This window comes from Corvus brachyrhynchos, unplaced genomic scaffold (genome assembly GCF_000691975.1).
Source record: "Corvus brachyrhynchos isolate BGI_N302 unplaced genomic scaffold, ASM69197v1 scaffold139, whole genome shotgun sequence".
Lineage (NCBI taxonomy): Eukaryota > Metazoa > Chordata > Aves > Passeriformes > Corvidae > Corvus > Corvus brachyrhynchos.
Genome location: NW_008246062.1, coordinates 452,059 through 462,182, shown reverse-complemented (window position 1 = coordinate 462,182; position 10,124 = coordinate 452,059). Strand labels below are relative to the sequence as shown.

Genomic DNA, 10,124 nt, shown 5'->3' with positions numbered 1-10,124 from the left:
CTCCAAACAGTCACCTGGCACCTCAGGGCAGAGGAGGAAATCCCAGGGATGCTGAATTGCTCTGATCAGCTCCGGGTGTCAAAGCTACACGTTGGAAGAGAGAGTAGGCAAATGGCCTGCAGTGGGGAGGGCAGCAAGGATTGTGCACTGCAGCATTTGCCCCGTGGGAACTGCCCCTCCCCACCGCAAGCCCTCTTGCAATACACTTCCTTTTACTGTAAGAGCCCTCCAAGGGAGGTGCTTGAGCACAGGCACTCGGGCCTCCCGCTTGGTTACCAAGCTGCAGCCTGCAGATAAGGCTGCAGCAGCTGTGGGGACATTCAGCATCTTTTCCACTCCCCGTACTAGACATGTACGTGGCACAGGGGGAGGAGATACCACACACACACACACACACAGAGAGCTGTGCACAGCCACCCAATCCATCCTTTTCCAGCTGCGATTTAGAAAGGCTCAAGTCTAGCACAGGCCAGAGTGATGGCATGTGCTGGGCAGGTATTTGGGCCATAAGGGTGAGGCTTTGTCCATCTTTGATTTTAAGAAGATGGACACAACCAGGGCTACTGCAGGCAAGGAGTATTTCCACCATGAATTCAATGTCCTGCATCTTGTCACAGAAAAGGAAAACCTCTCTTTCCTGTAGGACTGAAAGTGAGAGAGAAACACCCTGCTGGAATTACGAACAGGTTGTCACAGCTGTCATTAAACACTGACACTGTTGCCCATAATGAAGACAAACACATGAGAGCAGAAGGCCCTAAGAAGGGAAATGTGGGGGTAGCAGGGACTGGAATTCTGACTGTAGGCATATTCATATAAAGGCAGCACAGGAGACGCAGTCCAGCTCCTATTATGTCCTGTGAAACTGCAAACCTCCTGGTCCATACAGAGTGAACCACCCCTGGGGTCCTACAGACAGCAGAGGCAACTAGGTGAAAAACACCTTCAACCTGATGGTTGATCCATGCCACTGAGGACACAGATGTCCTTCTAGACCTGACCCTCCTAAGGAGACAGAGCCTGTGAGAGGCCTAAGAGCTCTCCCTGGATTACCAGAAACCAGCTCATCCCCTGCCACACAGCACTTGTTCCCGCAGCTGGGAACAAACCTCAGGCCCAAGCCACCAGATCCTGCTGCTCCTGATGCACAGGGGGTGCTGTGACAGGGACATCCTACTAAAGCAAGCATGCCCAGAGCAGTATTGAGTGGACTGCCAAGGAAGGGAGAGCAGAGCACACAGGGCAATGGCAGCCCAGTGTCAACAAGCCTGAGGGAAAGACTGAAAGGAGCAACTTCAGAAGGGATCTGGGGACTAACACAGGTTTACGAGAATGTTCTAGACCTTGAAAACCTACATAAAGGGAGCCTGGACATCCACCCAGCCTCTGCCAAACAAGAAAGCATATGTAGCTACTGCTGCAGGTCAGCTTAACCCAGGCACCATGGCTATAAGCAGACCCCTTTGCTCTGGTTCATTACTCTTGCAGACAGGATGGGCCAAACACTGTAAACACCCTCTGAACACTTACATACCAGACATGGGCTTCTGCAGCATTAGATACCAGGTCAAAGCTCGGAGACACAATAAATCGCAGAGTGAAGTTGTTCCTGAAGACAAGACTCATAAGACTGCCAGCAGCCAGCCTTGCAGCAGGACAGGAGCAGGAAAAGAGCAGCCATGAGAATAAAAGGCTGGCAAAGAAACAGAAAATACTGTGAGCAAATAATTCTTTCCAGACAGTCCTTTGGGCTCATCTCAGCATCCATCTGCTGAGGATGGTCAAACAGCTGGAACCTTTAAAAAAGCTACCAGTGATTTCCCTTCCAATCGCCACTATCTCTGGGACAGGCATCATGGGGAAGATAAACCTTCCATCTGGAGGGCTGGAGGCCAGCCTCCTCAGGAGCCTTCCAAAAACACCAGCACCCCCTACATATCACAGCTCTGTGCTTCCAGCAGAGCAAGGAGGATGCTTTACATCCTGTGCTTCACTGCCCACTGGCTTCTTGTGCTCATGTGGAGAGGAAATAATGCCGAATTCCAGAGAGATGTGTGCTCCAGCTAAGGGAGACTGGGGCAAGTGAATGAGCTGAGCAACACTCCTAAGGCAGTGCCTCCATCTCCCACCACTGCTAATACCATACAGGTGAGTCCAAGTGAGAAGGGGACAGACAGAACAAGACCCCAAGCCCTCCATGTGCCTTCAAGCTGGCCAATCCAATAGTCCATAACATGTGACATAGCCAAGCAACCTGAGAACTGCAGAACTGAGGAACAACAGTGGGAAGGGACCTCAGAGGGTTTGGGTCCAATCGCGCTAACAGCAGAGCCAAGTTCAAGCAATGGTTTGCCCATGCCAGGAGCTGAAAGTCACCAAGTGTGGAAACTGCCTCCCTTCTCTGGGCCCTACTCCAAAGCCTAACTGCCTTGCAGAGAAATATTTTTCCTAACATCTAATTGGAACTTCCCTTGTGTGCCACTGCTTCTCATCCTGCCCCTGGGCACTTCTCAAGAGAGCCAAGCTGCAGCTTCACTGCAAACCCACAGTTTGCAGCAGCAGCAAGAGCCTCCTTCGCTGCCTTCCCTCTCCCAGGCGGCACAAGCCCACCACTCTCAGCCTCTGCCCACTGCAGCACACAAGAAGCCAGAGCTCCATCTCATCTCTGCAGACTGTTGGAGCCTGCTGGGCTCCATCCTGCCCAGCCAAGGGTGCCACCAGGAAGGACGGGAGGTACCTGCACCTGCATACCTTGGGGGTGTTGAAAAAAGAGACTCACCTCAACACTGAGATCAGCGGGGGCTGATTTGTTCAAGTATCCTCCGATCCTTGCTCTGGTTGGTAGCAATACCAGTGCCTGCTGCAATACACCTATGTTATTCCAAGAGAGAATTCCCAAGTACCTGCTCCAAGAAGTTTGGCCCTAGACACAGAGAGCTTTGGTTGTACTACTGTAGCTCTGATACCAAAGCTGCCTCCACCATGCCCACGAGGGACCTGTCTTCAGGAGTGATGAGCAGGACAATTAGGAATCCAACTCAGCAGAGACCAGCTGTGCTAGATGGAAAGTCAACAGCCCAGAGCAGGTCCCTCACTGAGGGAAGCAGCCATCTGGGACCCCTGCAATACCCTCAAGGGTCTGCAGCAGAGCCCAGGTCACACAAGAGGTTTTGGAGCCAACAACTAACCATGTCCCCAAATCTCCAGTGTATTATCTACATCCCAGCTCTTCCTTCATGCTGTCTTCACTCAATCCAGAGCTATTTATCATTCTCTGTCCCAGAAAGTATCACTCATTTTTCCATCCTGCATCTGCTTTCTCAGACAATTGGGCAGGATCTGATAGAGAACTGCTCAGCTTGCCTGAACTGGCTGGACACCCCACTGCCTGCGTGGGGATGAAGATCCACCCCATTCACTGGAGGCAGGCATACCTGTGCCAGACTGCTCCCTTGCAGTGCTCCTCTTTGGGAAAGCCTCAGCACCACAAATGCCCCAAGCCTTTCCAGGACAGCAACATACTCACAGCTGGAATTCAGCATGTAGCTAAGATCCTGGCCTGTTCCCGAGGCACAGGCATTGCCTCCACCTGCTAAACCCTGCAGCTTTCCCAGCTCCCCTCTGGCACCCTCAGCCCATCTCCCAGGGGCTCAGCACGAGCTGCCAGACCCTTGGGCTCCCTGAAGGCCCTGTCCTGGACCCGCCTTCTGCTTCCCACTGACTCATTCCCCTGTGATTCACCCCCTCCTGACTAACTCATCTCTGCCACAGCCCCGTGTATGAAGAGAGTGTGTGAGAGTGTGCATGTGCAACATGGGCAATGACATGGACTCTGCAAGGCAGCAAACTGGGCAGGGAGCCTGGCCTGGCCATGCCAGAACCCTCGCCCCCTGCAGCACCCAGCAGCCCGAGGGGCAGAGGTGACACTGCTGGCTCAAGTCCATTGTGGGGAGAAGGGGCAGAGAGGCAGGCTGGGAGTGCTGTTCTGTGCCAGCACTGCCAAGATAAGGAGCAATGCTAGGGGATGGCTTCCTCCAGGCTCTGAGGCTGCCTTCCAGGCAAACCTATTCCCTTTATCAGCCCTCCACTGCTGGCTGTGGGAGGGTTACCCAGCACTGCCACAGCTCAGATCCACAAGCAAGATGTCTGCCAGCTAAACTGCCTTTGGGTACAGTCAAACATGCCCCCCCCAGGCTGTGCCCCTTCCCAGTTTCACTCTCCAGGTGGACAGATTTCTGGGAGACACAAAATGACTTCTAAGCATGGCTACGGTCAGCTGGCATCAGCTAATGCCACAGTGCATGCAGGGCCCACAGGCTTGGCCAGTTCCTGAGTGTGGACAGTGCAAGTCACGCACATGATCTACATACACACAGATCCTCTGCAGGCTGCTTGTCTGACTGGCGATTCCCTAATGCTTGGGGCTGAGGCTCAAACAGGCTTTGCCCCACATCCTTTCCCTCCCCTCTTTTCCATACCCTGGCCTGCTCCTAAGCCACATACATTGCCTCCACCTGCTAAGCATTTCTGAGGGCTGTCCAGGTAACCTCAGTCTCCTGGGAGAGACCAGAGCAGACAGAGGAAGATGGCACTGTGCAGCTGTGCCAAGCCCAGTGAGAGCTGTGGCACACCTCCCAGACAGCAGAGCAAGGGGCTCTGCACATCCACCTGTGTCTGAGCACAGGAGAGCTGTAGTGTGAGCAGGAGATGCTGCTCTGTGCAGCACACCCATTCACAGACCTGTGCCTCTGCCTGTCTGCCTCTGATCCATTTCCTGTTGACTACAACAGAAAATCATTGGGATCATACAGGCTCTTCTCTCACCCTTTCCTCTCCACATCCTATGGGTCACAGTCATGCTGACAAGGGGCTCTGGTCCCTTCCACCCAGGAGCACTTCGCCAGCTGCAGCATTCTGCCTGCAGCCGCACACAGGATACTCAGGACAAGCCTTGCTGATGCTGCAAGAGAACAAGTCAGTCAAGCAATACGTCTTCAGCAGGGTCATGCAGCCCCAGCTGGGACAGAAGGCCCTGACACCCAGGAATTAAGGCCAAAGTAAACCACGCTTTGGCCAGGGAGCGAGGGACGACACTTTGGACTGGAATGTCACATATTAATAGGCACAAAGAACGATTTTCTGCCAAAGCTTAGGATTGTATGCCAGAACTGCTGCTTCTCCCTGGACTTTTAAATTTTTGATCCTCACTACGTATATCAGAGCCTCTTCTCTCTCTCAGGACAAAGAAATACAAGTTTTTGTCCCATGGCTTCCTTATAAGCTCCAGCAGCTTCCCCTGCACACCACTCCTCCTCTCATCAGGATGCTCCAGTACTTTGGGTCTCTTTTAAGGAAGCAGGGGGGAGATCCATAGTGCTCACCATGTGTCAGCAGGGCCAACACCATGATCACAGTGTCACCAAGGTCACAGCAACTAGGCAAGCTCCTGAATGAAACTCAGCAGGCACCAGCAGGACAGACCCAGCAATTTAAATGCACATGCTTAAATCAGCCTGCCACCACTGAAAAGATGGGCTTGCCTACAAACTCTGGGAGCCCCTGAGAGAGCAGCAACAACCTATATGAGTTCTTGGACATGGTCAGCTCCCTGACACAGCCCCTGGGGACAGAGGAAGCTGAGGAACTGCCCCACATCCAGTTAAGCAGCTGGGGACTGATCCAGTTTGAGCCAGACTGACTGACTTTTGAGCCAGACTTTCCTGCCACACCCGCCTTTGTGACTAACAGAGGGGTAACATCCCATTTGCAACACCCCTCTCCATCTGGGAGAAGGAGCAGAGCAGAGGCAGCCAAGCAGCCCTTGATTCTGACATCGCTCCCACACGAAGGGGAACCCTTGCAAGTGCCTCATGTTCTCCTTCTGCAGCCTGGGTGGCCAAAAAGAGTGGCAGAGTGTCCACCCAAAATACAGTGAGTAGACCCTGCTGTCTTCAAATTGCCAAGTCAGCAACCTGGGAACTAACAGCAGAGAGGAGCCCAGTTGTCCACCCATCTTTATGTTAGTGGCAGGCTTCTGCAGCACAGGTGATACCAAAGGACAGGGTGAGAGAGAGGATTTGGAGAAACAATAGATGGAGGAATTCAGGCTTTCTCAATGTCAATGCTAAGCAGCAACAAGTCCATGAAGTTGATGCTTCTGCTGAAACAGTTCCTGGTTACTGGGACAGACACAGAGAATGACTCTGAGAACAGGCTGGCTACCAAGGTGAACAAATGTTCTGGTCTGTGAGAGCTCCAAAACAAGCCCCCCTTCTCATGCAGCTCTGTGGTCCCACAGTCCTGCCCTTCTAGTGCTTGAAAAAGTAGAGAAGCCTCTAGGCTGCTAACTTAGGTGTTGGCTGCACAGACCCTCATGGGGTACTCCCTCGAACCAGCTTTCATCTCCCAGGCAGAGCCCAAACAATCCTTTACTCCAAAAATCACATCTGAGGTCATCTCATCCAACATAAAGACCAGAAGTGGAACTACTTTAAATGAAAGATCAGCTCGGGGAGCACGCTTGTGCCAGTGAATGGCCAAATTCCTGCTAAGCTAGCACTTAAAACCTGAGAGTTTTAAGGACTAAACCACTTTTTTGCATACCTATCTTGGGTAGGTTAGCTGGATGGCTCATGCCATCCAAAGCTTAAGATGGAAACTACCTGTGTCCACTTTTCCTCTTGCTGCAGGAAGGGAAACAGAGGTTTCTGCCATCCATTCCCTCCCTAGCTCTTTTTCCTGGACCCTCTGCTGCTGTGCCCCATGGGACATCCTGAACACACAACATTAAGAAGAGGGGCTTCGAAACCAGCTAGATTTGGGCTTTCCTGCTCAACTACCATGAAAAATCCAGTTTTAGCCTGGGCCCATATGAAGCTTCCTCTTCTGTCAAGGCAAAATGTGCCTGTAGGCACCAGGGCCTGTCTCGTCTTCTGCATTTTGGAAAGATCTCCCCTTACAGCCACTGCCTTTTACCCTCTGCTGCCTTCACCAGCCTCGAGCAGGTTGGAGAGGCCCAAGTTCTGGCTACACCAGTGATGCTGCAAATTCAGGTGCCACGTGTGGGGGCAGCTGTAAATGCAATAGGGGGAAGAAGGTGGAACAAAACCAAAGCACCCAAAAATTCCAGGGCAGAAGGTACCCAGCATTGTGTTCAATAATTATTTATCCCACGATACAGTTCCAGTTTTTACCTGGTCTTAAAGCTCTCCACTAAGCTGCTCTCACTGACTTTCACAGTTTCTTTTCTCTCTGCCCCACTTCCAGCAGGGAGCTCAAAGGCTGCTGCCTCCCAGCAAAAGGGTCTCCATGACCTTTGTAATTCAACACACTGGGAAAGGCTCAATCAATTCCCTCTATTCCTAGGCCAACACAGACCTTAAAAGCCCTCTTTGTTCCTGTTACAAACCCTATCCCACAACCATGGCTTAACCCTTAGGGCACTGCCTCAAATGAAGAGAGATTCACAGAAGCTAGGCAGTTTGCAGCATCCATGGGAAGCTGGACCTGCCCTCCACTTACAAAAGAACTGTACTGACAATCTGCTGGTGCCATGCATCAGATACTCACAACAGGGTGGGAGGGATGTCTCTGGCCATGTGCATCATCATTACAAACTACTGTACCTCACACTGCTGCAGTGACACAGGCAGGGGTTGGACTTACACCTCTTTATAGTCTCCTGGTTTTGCTCTGCCTCCCCTCAGTTCAGCAGCTTCATTACAAAACATGCTCCATGCATGCAGCTTTGGGGTCACACAGAGGAACAGGGCAGATGAAGGAAGCAGCTGGGACTGGGCACCCCCACTGTCAGTCTTGCAAGGACTCCTCTGCTGCTGCCCCCCATTGCTCCATGACCAGGAGCAAATCAGAGCCAGCGAGGGATACCAGGCTGTTACACAGCCTGCACGCTGATTCTGGCCTTGTCTGAGATAAGCTCAGACCCACATCCTGACCAGCAGCCCAAAGTCACATGCCAGGGGAAGCAGTGCCATGGGACTGTGCATAATTATACACCCTGCACACGGGAATGCAGAGGACATGGAAAGTACAGCCAGCTCTCCCTTCCTAGCATGATCCCTGGCACAAGAAAAGGCAGTATGGATCAAGGGCTGCCAAAAATGCCAGCTTTGCAGCTGGAACAGAGCTGCCCAGCAACATCCTGAAACACCAGCTCCATGACAGACAGAGCCTGCTTGTACCCCAAAACACCACCCCGGCAAACAAGATGGAGTAGGGCCACCTTGCAGCACCCCAAAATGCCATTTCCTACCAGCTGCTGTAACTTCCCCTCTGCCCCTTTCCGGTCCCGCTCCACCCCTCTCCTTCTCCTCAGGCTTCAGGGAAACTGAGTCACAGCATGCTGGCCCTGCCCCAAGGAAGGAGAGTGGGTGGGCAGCCCCCAGCCCCTGGCACAGCGTGGAGTAGGGCAAAGGTGGTACTGAGACCTCTGAGAACCCCAGTGATGGGGAGGGATAAAAAGGTACCCACATGTTCTACATCCATCAGCTTTCCCAATTGTGAGCCTCCTCTGTTCCCACCTCTCTTCAAGCAGCAGTTGGCCTCAGTCTGCTGCTTGGCCATATGGACTGCACCTAGCTCTGCTGGGCTACATCTGGCCCCACAAACTGACTCACGTGCTCTCTGCCACCAGAGGGGACCAGGACATGCAGTAACTTAGCATAGCCCAGAAAAAAAAATTTAAAAATTAAAGATCCAGATAGAGCATTATAAATCAGAAGAGTGCCCTACATCTCAAAAGGCTGGTAGGGGACTGGTTGTTTCATTGAGAACAAGTTGTGGCATTGTTTACCTTAAAAGATTCATGTGTTTGAGTAAAGACTTGACACTCTGGTCCAGCTCTAGGAGCTGGTAAGTTTCCAGGTACTGACCTCAGGCTCTCTGTTTTTATCACACACCTACAGAAACCCTTTTGAGGGCCTGCTAACCAGTTAAGCTTCCTGGGACCAGGTCTACAGCAGTGTTCACCCACAGCAGAACCCTTTAAAATCCCTGACTGGTGCAGTAACAAACCACCACCCATCCATCTGCCTTGTAGACAGAGAACTTAAAGATTTGTTCATTCAGGCTCTGGGTCAGACATCTCATGAATGTTATTAAAGCTAGGGTTTCTTTAGTACGTTTCTCAAGATTGCAGTGAGGCTAAGAGCCCAGCATTGCCCAGTTCAGCTGGGACATGGAATGGGAAAGCAGAACTCAAGCTGCAAAAGATGCACAGTTATTACACACCGCTCATCTTTAAGTCTCCGGGCATCTTTTCCCAGGCTCCTGTCTTCTTGATTGCCTCGCTCCACCTTCCTGGGGACTCTCTGAAAACTGACCCTTTCACCCCTCCCCAGGGAAGTGTGTTAAGGTGGTATTTGCTGTTATTGACATGCAAAGCGTAACATTATTGCAATACCCTTGCCCCAGCCCTGTCTCCCAGGACAACATAATACTAGATGAAATTCATTATCCCCTATCACTTTATGGTACTATCTTTTCATTTCTCTGTTAACACACATCAGAGACGTATCAAGTTTCACACCAGCTCACTCCAAAGGAAATTCTCTCTTTCCTTACACAGATTTGCACAAGTGATACCTTTTCTTTTCAGTACCAAAAAAAGCCCAAACCACAAACCAAAAAAAAAAAAAAAAAAACAAAAAAAAAAAAAAAAAAAAAAAAAAACAAAAAACAAAAAAAAAACAAACAAAAAAACCAAAACAAACAAACAAACAAACAAAAACAAAAAAAACCCCAAAAAACCAAAAAAACCAAAAAAACCCCCACACTCCAAAAATAGCACTTGAAGGTTCACTTAAGGACAGATATTGCCTTTTCTCTCCAGACCACCACTTTGGTCAGACCTTTCCCAGGCTCTGGAGGGCAGCATTCTCACTACTGCTCAAAGAGCTTCACCAGGAATGTTTGGAGTCCTGTAGCGAGGAAGCTTTAACGGCGAGATGCCTTTTCCTTCCCAAAAGTGCCCAGTGCATGAACACAGGCATTTCCTGGTAAACTGTTCCTCCTTGCTTCCAGCCTCTGCTACAGGGATGGCCTCTGATAGCAGCCTTCCTCCGGAAACACCACCGCATTTTACTCAGTTACTCCAACACTGTCAT

The 10,124-nt window shown here is 51.1% G+C and overlaps 1 protein-coding gene across 5 annotated transcripts in view; it reads right to left on the bottom strand.

The window, feature by feature from the left end:
- The window catches only part of FAM214B (family with sequence similarity 214 member B), a 33,022-nt gene that overhangs the window by 14,783 nt on the left and 8,115 nt on the right, over positions 1-10,124 (bottom strand). Inside the window, exon 1 of one of the 5 annotated variants that reach the window (XM_017746628.1) lies at positions 1,923-1,933. The exons of the other annotated variants lie outside the window; for them this stretch is intronic. The gene's annotated coding sequence lies outside the window, so the exon portion shown is untranslated. Of the gene's footprint in view, positions 1-1,922; positions 1,934-10,124 lie in introns of those variants that run through there. 5 annotated transcript variants of the gene reach the window in all.